The sequence below is a fragment of the Ammospiza caudacuta genome, chromosome 13 (assembly GCF_027887145.1).
Source record: "Ammospiza caudacuta isolate bAmmCau1 chromosome 13, bAmmCau1.pri, whole genome shotgun sequence".
NCBI lineage: Eukaryota > Metazoa > Chordata > Aves > Passeriformes > Passerellidae > Ammospiza > Ammospiza caudacuta.
The window spans coordinates 17,161,304-17,173,815 of NC_080605.1; positions in this window are offsets into that span (position 1 = coordinate 17,161,304).

Genomic DNA, 12,512 nt, shown 5'->3' on the forward strand with positions numbered 1-12,512 from the left:
TGTTTTATTGAAATGCTACAGTGGTTTCTTTCTGTGATTTATAACCTTCCATATTCCCACATGCACTGAAAGACACTCAAAACACACGGGCAGTCTCCTGTTAATAAAAACCAGATCCCATTTCAGCCAATGTATTACCTGAGCCATCTCCAGCTGAAGAACAACAGCAAGACCAAGGGAAGAGCCAAAAGGTGACCTGAGGGTGAGGTGACCATCTCACCAGTCTTCTTAGAGCTCACCAAAACCTTGCAACAGGCTGCCACTGCTTACACTCAGTTAGAATTAGAATTAAAAATGATAGAAGTATCACTGAAGCTTTCATTTAAGCTCATCTTATGATCCAAGATTAGACCACCAGATCAACATTAAACCAATGAATAACCTTTCCTTGTGTCCCTCACAAGTGCAAAACCAAACATCAACCAAAAAAAGAAATAGCAAGAGCTAGTGGGAGAGTGTCTATATAAAAAAACACCAAAACATAATGACTTACAAGAGCAAAATATTATACCTCAATTTCCATTTACTCTAAGGGTTGTTAAAGGCTCAAAATATTTTTTAACCAAAAGAAAAACATATGCAAAAAAGAGCATGCTATGAATATTACTCTTATTTTTACAATTGCAAATAAAAAAAGAACATGAGGGATAAAAAAATAAGATAAGCGATTAAAACAGAAGTGTAAGGCCTCTTTCTCTTTCAGAATTATGCTATTTCAGATTACTTAAGGTGTCTTCCCTGACAGAGAACATTGTTTTAGAGGACCACAACATGGTACAACTGAGCTTAAGGTTAACATGGAATTAAGTGTCTTCTAATGAAAAGATCCTTAAAAAAGAATAAAGAGAGACTTAGCTACTTACTAATTTTGCTAGTAAGTAAAATGAGCTGCCATTAGATTATTATTGAGCATATTTTAAAAGGGTTTTTCTAAGTTTGTGTCACAGAATATTTAAAGAAAATGAGATGTTTCCTAGGAAATGCTGTTGGGCTTGTTCAGAACAAAGCCCACACCAAAATGAGCTCATACTCGACTCTGCCCTGCCCTGGGCACAACCCCCTGAGTTAATCATCTCCACCAGGGACAGGGGCCCTGCAAATGCACCACTGTGGGCTGAGAGAGAGACACAGACCATGCCCAAGGCCCAAAGCACACCTCAGCCAGATCCTACAGGGAATTACAATAAAGAAATTCCTGCTAGAGGTTCTTGCTGTTGCCTTTGTTTGTGGTTGAAGTTTTTTTGGTTTTTTTTTTTTGTCCCTGCCCACTCCCTCCCCACTTTCTGATAAACATCCAGACACAGCAACCACCTCATCTAATTGCCCAGGCATTTCTATTGCTTCATCCTTGCATGATCTCAGCACCTTCAACTCAAACTTCATTCTCACAGTTCCCAAATGGCAAAGGAGTATCATGATGCTACCCCACAGCTGAGAAACACAGACTAAATAGATGAATTATTTGCCTGTGGTCAAAGATCATGGATGTGAAAGAGCTGATAATTCAACACTGGTCCACAGGGACATGCTTCACTATCACTATCAATTTCTCCTGGGTAAGTCAGCAAGGTGCTGAACATCTTCCGAGACTCACTGAGAGGGATTGTTTTCAAGATAGATTCTAAATACATGAAACTTAGAGAGTAAACATTTCTTTAGTGCATTTTTAGATAGGAAAAAGGTATTTCCACTTTTCCATGAGACTATAATTAATTGAAATTTTGTATGTAACATAAAAGACTCATATCTCTATTTTCCTTCAGTCATACACATGCCATTTCATACACATTCAATGAAAAACTTCAATGACCCTGGGTTGCTTTTTTGTCTTTAAATTAAAAGAACAAACATGGACGTATACAAATTTCATCTTACTGCATACAGGTTTATGTTCAGAAATCAATCTATCCAGAGGATTGATGGTGAAAGCGAAAAATTAAGGCTGGTCCTGCCCATCTCCCAGTGGCTTTACTGAAGATTTAAAATACCTTTCCCTAGGATGTCTAGAGGGCAGAACTCCCAAAGATTTCTCTGGCTGTGTTGCTACTCCCATATGGTGCACAAGCACACAACATGGACACACTTCAGCACTGTCCTACACACTGTGGATCACCCATATTTATTCTCCCTGCACAAACCAGACCAAACGATTTTGGTTCAGTAATAGACATAGATGCTCTCCATTACACCAGTTTCAGAAGGAAGCAAATTCATGGGTGCTAACAAAATTGCAGCTGTTTAACATTTGTGTACAGAATAACACAATAAGCCTTATAAACTCAACATTGCATTGCAGGGTCACTTCACCAATATTATAATACATTATATTATAGTGAACTTTAACTGAGATTTTTTTTTTACAGTAAGTCACACAGAGAAAATTACATTTCATTTATAGATACTCTAAGAGGGTGAATTTTTATCCCTGGCTCCCAGGATTTGTACCAGCCACACAGCAGATCTACACAGTGGATAAATTTGGCGTCTCTTGCTTGACAGTGAGGTAAATTGCACCAACTCTAGTAAGTTGCACAGTTTGTCCTAATCTATGTTTTATTCCTTCACATACACCTCAATTTGAGGGGAAAAGAAATAGATATCAGATGTGACAAGTGTATGTTTTTTTCCCCTGATATCTGACTGTTCATTTTGCCTTGGAAGGGCTGGAGTACCTTTCAAAAGTTTTAGCCCTCTGTTTCTGAGGAACTTATCCTTGTGGCATGTCTGTCAGTTTTCACAGTGCTCAAGCAAGTCTTTGCAATTTTCACATAATGGCAGTTGTTGACAGGTTGTTAGGGCTGACAGTGAATATGTTTGAAAAACTGTCAAGCTGGTGAAAAAAAAATTAGAGGAGAGAGAAGGAGCCTCCTTACATTTGTAACAGCATGTTAAACTGTAAATGCATTCTCAAAATGCACAGGCCTACTTCCAGTCGTGTTACTTGCTCTACAATGACAGCATATGTGAATATATGATCCTTAAAAATTAATGTCAGATTGTCATTTTATAGGTCATGGTCATATTACTACAAAACCGTTTACCTTTATAGAATTGATTTTACCTGTAATGCTCAATAATGGCTGATTCAGGCAAAGAAATTGCTAGAAATAAGGTGCCAGTGCTGCTGGCTTTTAATTAGCTTTGTAGTGCCTTTGCCAGAGGTATGACTGGCCCGAGAGCCCCCGGCAATGAGCAGATCCTAGCTCCTGTCCAAGGGCCTTTTCCAGCACTGTGCAGAGGGCTATGGAAGGTCTCCAAAGCTCCTCAGAGAGGTGAGTGACCAGCAGCACCTGTGGCTGAGGCTCAGCCTTGAACCCCCTTCCACAGCTACCAGTGTCAGGTCCATGGGGAGTCGCTGTGCCTAAAATTGTGACAGCATCCAGAAATGAACCTCTGTGATGGATCTTTATTTACACTGCCTGCCAGTGAACTCCAAAATGTCCCTTGAACAAAGCAGGCTAAGAAGTAGAGAAGCACCATGAATCTGACATCATAGAAATTACTTTGCCTCATTATTTTAAGACAGATTGAGCTCATTTTGGTGATGCTGAAATACGTGGTTAGTAACTGATATTAATGACGAATCTTTTCTCTTACATGTCAGACAGACCGATTCTTCTTTGATAAAGAAGTTATATAATTCAACTTATTTCTGGGAGGAATGAACTCACCTATCTCTCCTTCACATAAGGGATTTCTTAAAATAATTTTAGTTCAGATTTTAAATACTTTTTCTTGCAGTCTTTTTATAGCACTGCTTTGCTTATCATGTCAAGGGTAACAATATGAGTCCTGAGCACCTACAGTGTGAGACAGGCCTGCTTTGTCTAATATTGGAAAAGACTAAAATAACTGAGAAGAATAAAGGGCAAGCTAGCATCATCACAGACACAAAATTATTATAACTATGGTAAAATACTATGGACTGTTTTCTCAGCAACAAAACTGGTCTAAAAAAAGGACTTTGATATGGTTAACTATGTAGAGGCAGCATTGCAGTAGACAGCAGCTGAGTTACATGACCAGTTAAAAATAGGCAAAAGAGCTGTACTGGATAAATCCATGAAGGAAGATGGCAAAGGTGATACAGAAGAATTCATGGATGATCTGTCTCCCAGGGCTACGTGCAGCATCAAGAATATGCTGGGGCTTGAATATACACTAAAAAACAAATTATATAGAAGATAACCAAAACAGAATGGTAAAGAGGAAGACTAAAAAGGAATCATGCAAGAAAGTCTAGATAACATGATCGGGAAACACCAGACTCTGTAGTACAGTGAGGAAGAAGACTCCACGAGGTTCAGTGTAGATTGACATCTAGACTGAACTCAAACCTTGATATGTCACAGAAGCTTCTTCCAGCTCCTGCTGAAGTCAAGAGAAGAACTCCCATTTATTTGAAGAGAAGCAAGATTAGGTCCTAATCCTTCTGCCTCACTATCCAGTAAAGTGAGGATAATAATTGTATTGACAGGTAATTCTGTCTCACAGGAGTATTCTGGGGATTACGTAGCGTCTGCACTGTGCTGTGAAATGCTAAGTGCTAAATATGATTATACAGGGATTTCCATCCAAAGATCTCAAAGCACTTTCCAAACATTAATAATTGAAGCTTTATAATACCCTTAGGACTGCACATGTAAAGAAGGCAAACAAGATTCAGGGCTCAGCAAAGCGGACAAGGATTATTAGACTTATTTTATAGTGGATAAACTACACCACAGCGAGATTAAGTGACTTGCCCAAAGTAACAGAACAAATCAGTGACACTTCAGAAAATGAGCCTAGAAGGTCAGACTCCTTCACACTTTGCACAGAAAAGATGCACATGGGGTGAGAGAGTCAATCAGTTTTTGGAAGGAGTTGGATGGATCAGACCATTGAAGAGATGTGCAACTCCTGGAGAAGACTGAGGAGAGCACAAGAAAAACAAACAATGTTTGTTTATTTTTAGGTACTTGAGCAAGAACCAGTAGAAGAAAATACAATGCCTTAAAGCAGCAAAAAGTAGAGCTTACTGGCAGGAGGCATAGCCTCTGCTAAGAACATCAATTCTTTGGCTTACAGATTTAACAAAGACGACAGAGAACATGTGTCAGAACTCAGATTAATTTCCCAGGGGAAGAACAAATACAGAAACAAACTGAAATCATGTTAGAACAAGAAATCAAGAAATCAGAATGACTGACGACCGGTTGGATGAATGGTACATACTCCTCTCGAGTTCTAGAACAAAGGCAAAGTATTGACAAAATTCTTCAAAATAATTTTGGTATCAGAGTATTACAGAACCTCATCTAACACTGAAATGGACTTGAATCTCAGGGTGACAAGCAGAGCTAGAAGAAATCACAGCAGTCTTGGCAGATAAGAACAACCATAAATGTAAACAAAGATGGCTTCTGAGAACATTCAAGAACTCAGTTTTGGTACATGATGACAAAAGAAAGATCTTGTCTAGCAATCGTAACTGAATATTAAAATAAAAACTCAACTCTGGAAGAGGACGTGGGCTTTGAACAGGGCCAACCCACCACCTTAAAAAGCAGTGATATTCCATGAGATTAAAAGTGATCTTCATCTGCCAGCCAGCAAGACTTTGGAGCATGGGATAGTGCTGCAATATTCAGATGAGGAATTGCAGCAGATACTCAAAGTGAAATTTGGTTGTCAGGACAAGCATTTGGAGATGAAATAATTTCCCTCACCATGTGTGTTTTTACAAATTTCTCAGGAGCTTCTGAGCAAGAGGGAACATTGGACACTTTTGGAGGGAGCAGTAAGGGGAGCCCACTGTCAGTGGTTACTTCAACAATATTAATTTCATTTCGGTGCAAAAGGATGTTTTCACTGCCTTGGTGCAACACAGAAAGTGTTTTGCACACTGGGAATGAACACAAATCCAAGATCTCGCTGCTTTAGCTATTAGAAAGGTTGAAAGGAAATACTACAAATCTATACAAGCACAGATTGCATATATAAACAAAAAAAAAATTAAGAAAAATACATTACAGTAAACTCAGGGGGAGAACAGAAGTGTTACAGAGTTATGTGTCTACACAGTGGCCTATAAAATCACAGAAAATAAGTTTTAAGTACTTGCTGAAAAAGCAATACTGAACTAAAATTGCTAAAAATAAAAGTGGGGCTCCAGAAGTTTCTATCCATCACTTTGGTTTTAGATTCTGGTAAAAGAAAAAGTCATTTCCTTGGCTATTTCATTGCAGGAAAAAAGCCTTGAAATAATTAATGAAGAGCAGTCCCTGTAAAAAGGTAAAGCATTGTCTTTAAAACCAGTTTCTTTTCTGGTCCAGCTTCTCAACTTAGCTTTTGCTAAATCAATTTCTTCTGTGCCATGCCATGCAATGCTGGGCACTTAGCTTGAAAAGAAAATAACTAATAATTACTTAAAGAATGCTATGAATATGCATGGTTCATACTGACCAAAAGGATAAACTTCAGAGAAGTATTTTCACCTCTTTAATGGAATTAAATTTAATCTGAGCAATAGGATTCGACACAGACATGAAGCTCATGACCAGCTTTGTAACAAATACACTATAAATATTTTTAGTTAAAAGTGATCTGAAAAAAAGACAATTTCACTTAAAAACATTACAGTGCTATTGGGAAAGATCCTAGAGATCTGTAGCAAACATTTTAACCTGCTCTGAAAACAGTCTCAAGATGTTTGAACAGCTGAATCAATTTGCCTTTAGGTCTGTGTGAGTGTTTTTGTTTATTTTCAAGGAATCGTTGTGAAAAACACAGATAGAAAGGAAGCTTATATACAAAAAGATGAAATCTCCTTTTAATCCTGATTTCCCAAGTTCCAACACTTCCAAATGAGTTAATTAAGGTTTTCCACTGACTTCATTAGCAACAGGATCAATAGTTTCAAATATAAAATGATAAACTATAACTCAAGGGGTTTTTTTCCTAAATAATATTTAACATCTCCATCATACAGAAGTTTTTCTGGACACAGACTATTGGAGACTATTGGTGAGGGCTGTGACCTCTCTGAGGTACAAAGACTGTTCAGACTCTAAACAGGCTGCTCTAAAGTAGCTTTTGATAAAACCCAACTCCCTGTAAGTGAAGGAATTTACCAAATACCACATTTTCAGTCTTTCACTTTTTATTAACATGTGAGATTTGCCAGATTAAAAAATTTTGCCAGCATCACAAGCAGGGAATTTTATCCATTATTATCCCTTCTTACAACCAATACAAACAGCATGGAGTATTCTTTTTGTGCATTAAAAGCACAGTTAACAGAACAACCAAAGGAGAATAAATAAGGACAGTCCCTGATTTGTACTGGATTTCTGTCCTTGGGACTGGATTACAAAGGATTTGGCTTCAAAATTTTAAAGCTACAGGCTTTCTGTATTTTCCACAATAATTTGGAAAATAAGTCTGTTCACATTGAACAAAGTTTAATTGCTACCAGCAAAAAACTAGAATATCTGACCTGGGATAACTCCTACTATTTAGAGAAAATGAAACAAAATGGTTCAGTTAAATACTTGTACTACTAGAGTAACAAAAGCAGGGTGTTCACCTTCCAAATATATTTGTTCCTTGATATTTCTGCTGTATATGTAATGTTTGGCTTCACTAACTTGCTAATGTCCCAAGAAGATGCACACACATTGTGATGAACACAGATTCCTAGCTCTGATAACCTAAGTCAGTACCACTAAGACAATTTCTAAAAATTACATAAAATAAGCAGCTTTTTGCCTTTCGAAAATAAGCAAATTTTTTCGCTTTTCATTGCCATTAACAAGGAACCTGCGATCTAATAAATGTCACAATCAGTTTCATTTAATTAAAATAATAAATATTGTACAGTAATGCAGATTGACATTTATATCTTCATTTACGTGAGGTTGGATTTATGGTCAATGCTTTATTTGATGGAGGCCACAAATAATGGCCATTAAAGTGCCACACGATGGACACAAGATCACATTAATGAAATTAGACAAGGCAAGGCATTGATATATGGAGCCCTCCTGCTAGAAAATAAAGTAAGTCATGTCCAAAGCAGATGTTTTCCTTGGCTGCAGTTTAGGTTTGCTGAATTTTTAGTGGGCAGTTTAACTTCATCTGCACAAAGGTGGAAAGGAACAGAACTCCTGTGAAAATGCCTCTCAAAATGTATTACAATTAATGCAGCACATAATAAACCAGCTTCCCTTGTCTAACACATTCATGCAAGAATGATTGCTAAGTGTAAAGAATTGTCTAAGAGAATAGTGATTATTAAATTTCAGCTAAGCAGCCTGATATAAAGTTTCTGTAGTTATTGGTGGAATAAACACCTCATCTCTCCCTTTAGCTAACTAAACACACATCCACGGAGGTAAGTACAGAAAAATTCAGGTTCTTGACCCTTTTTCTTTATTAAAATAATATCAAGAATTTTGAAATATTGGTGTAAGGTTACTATAGGGCAAGCAAAAGGGATAAGAGGGAAAAACATTTCCACAATCCTCTTACCTCTGCAGTTGCACCATCACCAATTTTTCTAGCCCATCCTGGATGCACTGGGAGCTCCTTTGCTTCTCACTCCTGAGTTTTTCATGAAAGATAGTACTGCAGTATCTATCCTCACAGTGCTTGCTTAAAAAATCAGGCCAGTCCATAGCTCTGCTGCAGTGAATAAATAATCTCAAGTAGCAGAACATTGTGAAAAATGAAACAAACTTGCCTCGTGGGCAAATTATCTAACTGGATGCTGTGTGTGAAGTTCAGATAAACATTCACTTACATGGAACAGCATCTCAAAGTTTGATATTTATCTTTGTGGATTTATTTTCACCTCAGGATCTTCATGTGCCATGTTAATATGATGCCAAACAGGTTCAAGTGAAAAAAAAAAAAAAAAACAACAAGTAAATCATTTTGGGAGGCAACACAAATAAAACATGCCAAAACAATGAAAGCAATTATAATTTTTTTCTTCTGAACTAGACAAATAGCTTTTAAAGCTATGCCTTCTAAAGAATGGCTCAGCTTGGTCATTTATGCTAAAACCAGGCATTACAAACCTAAGGGTCTGGTCTAAATAACAATACCTTCATTAATCAATTTATAACAGTTGAGATTCTATTTCTGGCTCCAGAGAGGAATGCAATATAGCCAGCTGAAATTTGGCCTCACATTCCTCAGGCTCAGGTGAAATGACACTGCAAATAATTTAGACATCTCTGGACAATTTATTCAATAAATTGTCCAGCTTCTTGATCTATTTATCACAAGGGATAGAGCTGATTTAACTAACAACTTTACCTGCCTTATTCCAGAATAATTTCTGCATTCTGCTTCAAATTCTCCCTTGAACAAAATTAATTTCCTTATACAGATAAATCTATGCTTATGTTTCTTGAGAAACCAGGCACAGATAAATCTGAGGCCTTGGGCACTTTCACTTGCACACCACAAGAATCATGCAGTGATGAAATACTGTTGGCTCCACCTGTGACTTTGAGCCATTGTCAGATGCCATCCCAGGGCTGAAGAGGATGCAATCTCATCCCAAAGTCCTGCTGGGTGGGTTAAATACACAGACAAAGCTGTGCTCATTGTCCAGCACAATTTGCTGTACCTTTCAGAGCCACAGGACTCACAGAGGGCTGCACACCTGGGCAATGCAGGCTTTATTCAGATCAAACCCCAATGCAGTACCCACTTCTCTGACAGCAAATTCAGCAGCTTTTCCCTGTTACCAGAACTTTCTAAGGCTGCTCCCCTACACATCTTCCTCCTCCACACTGTGAGGCTGAACTGAACAATTCCTGTTGACATGCACTTCTGCATCATGCACATGCACTAATCCTAGAAATGCAGGAAATGCACAAAAGGTGGAAAGGCATGGGACACACAATTTAAAGCAAAGGTGAAACTGGAAAACCAAAATCACGCAGATCTTAATGACTGAAAGAATGAATGCTTCATTTTGGTCAGCTCAGATGGGCTCTCTGCTGCATCTGTCACTTCACAGGTAACCTTCATTAGACAAGTTTCATTTGGCACACAAAACCCATATCTCATTTCAACAGTGAGCAATGTGTAATCACCATGTACAGTAGTCATCTCAGTATACTCATTTTCTGCATACATATAATTCTGATTAAATTAAGAAACCAGCATATCAGCTTCAGTAAGAAGTGCCCCAGACACCTGCAATTGCTGCTCTTTTGTTTTTACACGTTTCTCACACAACATCCTGCTAAGCCAACCCTTCAAGAAAGGGCTTCACAACACTTTATCAGCTCTTGCAGAGGAGTCATTAAAAATCGAAGTTTTGTTGTCAGAAAGCCAGGCATCACTCATTCCTTTATAGATAGTAACTTCTGGGGGGGAGAGAAATCAACACCCTTTCTGCATCAGGTTTCTGTACCTGTGACCTCAGTCAAATATGGATACACAAAACCTGTAATTCAGTCTTGCTGAAATCAAAGAAGTTTTGCCATTGTAGTGCTGAGTTTACCAAATTTCAACTCAGCCATGTTACAAATCAGGATACCAAAAACATAGGATTCCTTTAAACAAACCCAATTGCCTTTACAAGCTACACTGCTGTTCATTTCCTCTTTTGCCATGTGAAAGTTAGGGCAGCATTCCTCCTGTCTGGCTGCTCAGCATGGATAATAGATCCGTCATTTTTTAACTGTCAACAAAGTATCTGTAAGAGGTGCACTCGGTCCTTTTAAATATCTACAGCAAACTGTTTATTTGGCATTACACACAGCTCACATTTTCCAACCAGCAAAGAAATTACCAAAAAAGACCTACATGTTAAACCACAGAAACAATTTTAATCACACCTTATTATCCTTATGTAATATTTAATTATGTCCTCTCCTACTCCCTTGCTTCAGTGACAATTTGCTCAATGATGTGTCAAGGAGATGGAAAAAAAACAAAACAAAACAAAACAAAACAAATGAGGTCAAATCTTTGCAATAATACACTGGTGTTTATTTACTGAGGGCCAAAGCCTCCGTGGCTGTAAATGGTGCAACTCCTGTGCAGGCAGCTGAGCTCTGCTGATTTACACCAGCTGGGGACTGAAACACAACTGCTGAGAAAGAGATTACACTGCTGTAATCTTCAATGTAAACCAGGCAATATTTCAGATACAAAAAGCAAAGACCTTTAAGGAGAGCTGAGACTGTACTGATAGGGTGACAAACACTCCCCCACACAGCAGAGGACAAGTTTTCCAGCGGTGTAAATGGCCACACTTCCCCAGGAGCTCAGCTCAGGACCACCCACTGCTTGTGTGGCTGCGGTCTCCAGTACCTCCTTTGTGACAATTAGTCTCATCTCCCCTCTAATAATCCCTTTTGGCAGTGCCCCTTCCCTGCTCTTGTCCTCAGCAGGTCAGATGCTTTTGGCAGCCTCACCCCTCACTGCCATTCCCTGTCCAGTGCCACGTGCTCCAGTGACCACCCTCACTGCTCTGCCAAAGGACCATTCCTGTGGCCCTGCTCTAAATCAGGTCTGTGAAAGGACACCCTTCAGAAATAAAATATTCTGACTGTTGCAGACTTAGGGCCCAACTGCATGAAAAGCTGAGGAGGAAAGGCAAAGTGGGCAGTGGGAACAGGAGTCACACATGGTGGTGGGAAAGGAAGAGCCTCTGAAATCAGATCTGCCAGAACAACATTATTTAAACATCCACAATAAGTCACCATATTTCTTTAGGTTATGGCTGGCTATCAGGAGCCTCAAACTTTTGAGGTTACAATCCAAGAGCTACCTGATCTTTAGAGAATAATTACTTCCCTCACAGGTCAGGATTAGGCACAGCAGACACTTTCAGCATTTAAAGCTTTATTGCCTATACACAGATATATAAGCAATCAGCAGGTACTTCGAGCACAACAATTTGATATTGTCCCCAAAGAGGTTGGTGGCAGAGCTGGGCTAAAAATGACCCAGTTCCCAACTAGATGACAGCAAACATGCCAAAAAATTATCACAGCTCCCCGTGCAATGGGCAGCACTTACCCCTCATGCACTGGGAAGAGTTCACCTCTGTGTGTGTGCTCAGGATGCCACATCACTCTCCTGGTTTAGAAGGATCTTTTGATTTCCCTCCAGTATTACTGCCACCAGTAACAATGGTGGCAGGGAACATGGGGATTTGGGAGAGGAGTTGCCTGCGTTTGCTCTGAGCAAGGCAAGAAGTCCCTATGGAGCAAAAAAAAAAAAAAAAACCAAAAAAAACCACCCACTTCCCACACATTAGAGTTTTCATTATTGATAGCACCTCAAGGGCTGAAAAACTGATGGGAGGCATTGGGGAAAATTAGGACAGGTTGAAAAAAAAATGAAGGAATAGACAGCCCCAAGAGTGAGGATACCATTACTGTAAGTTGACAGACCATTAAAAAAAGGTCAGTATCCACTTTAAATATATGAACAAATTAACAGAATACACCATGTTCAGCTACATGTTCAGAAGCACTAATGAGAATAGCTTGCAG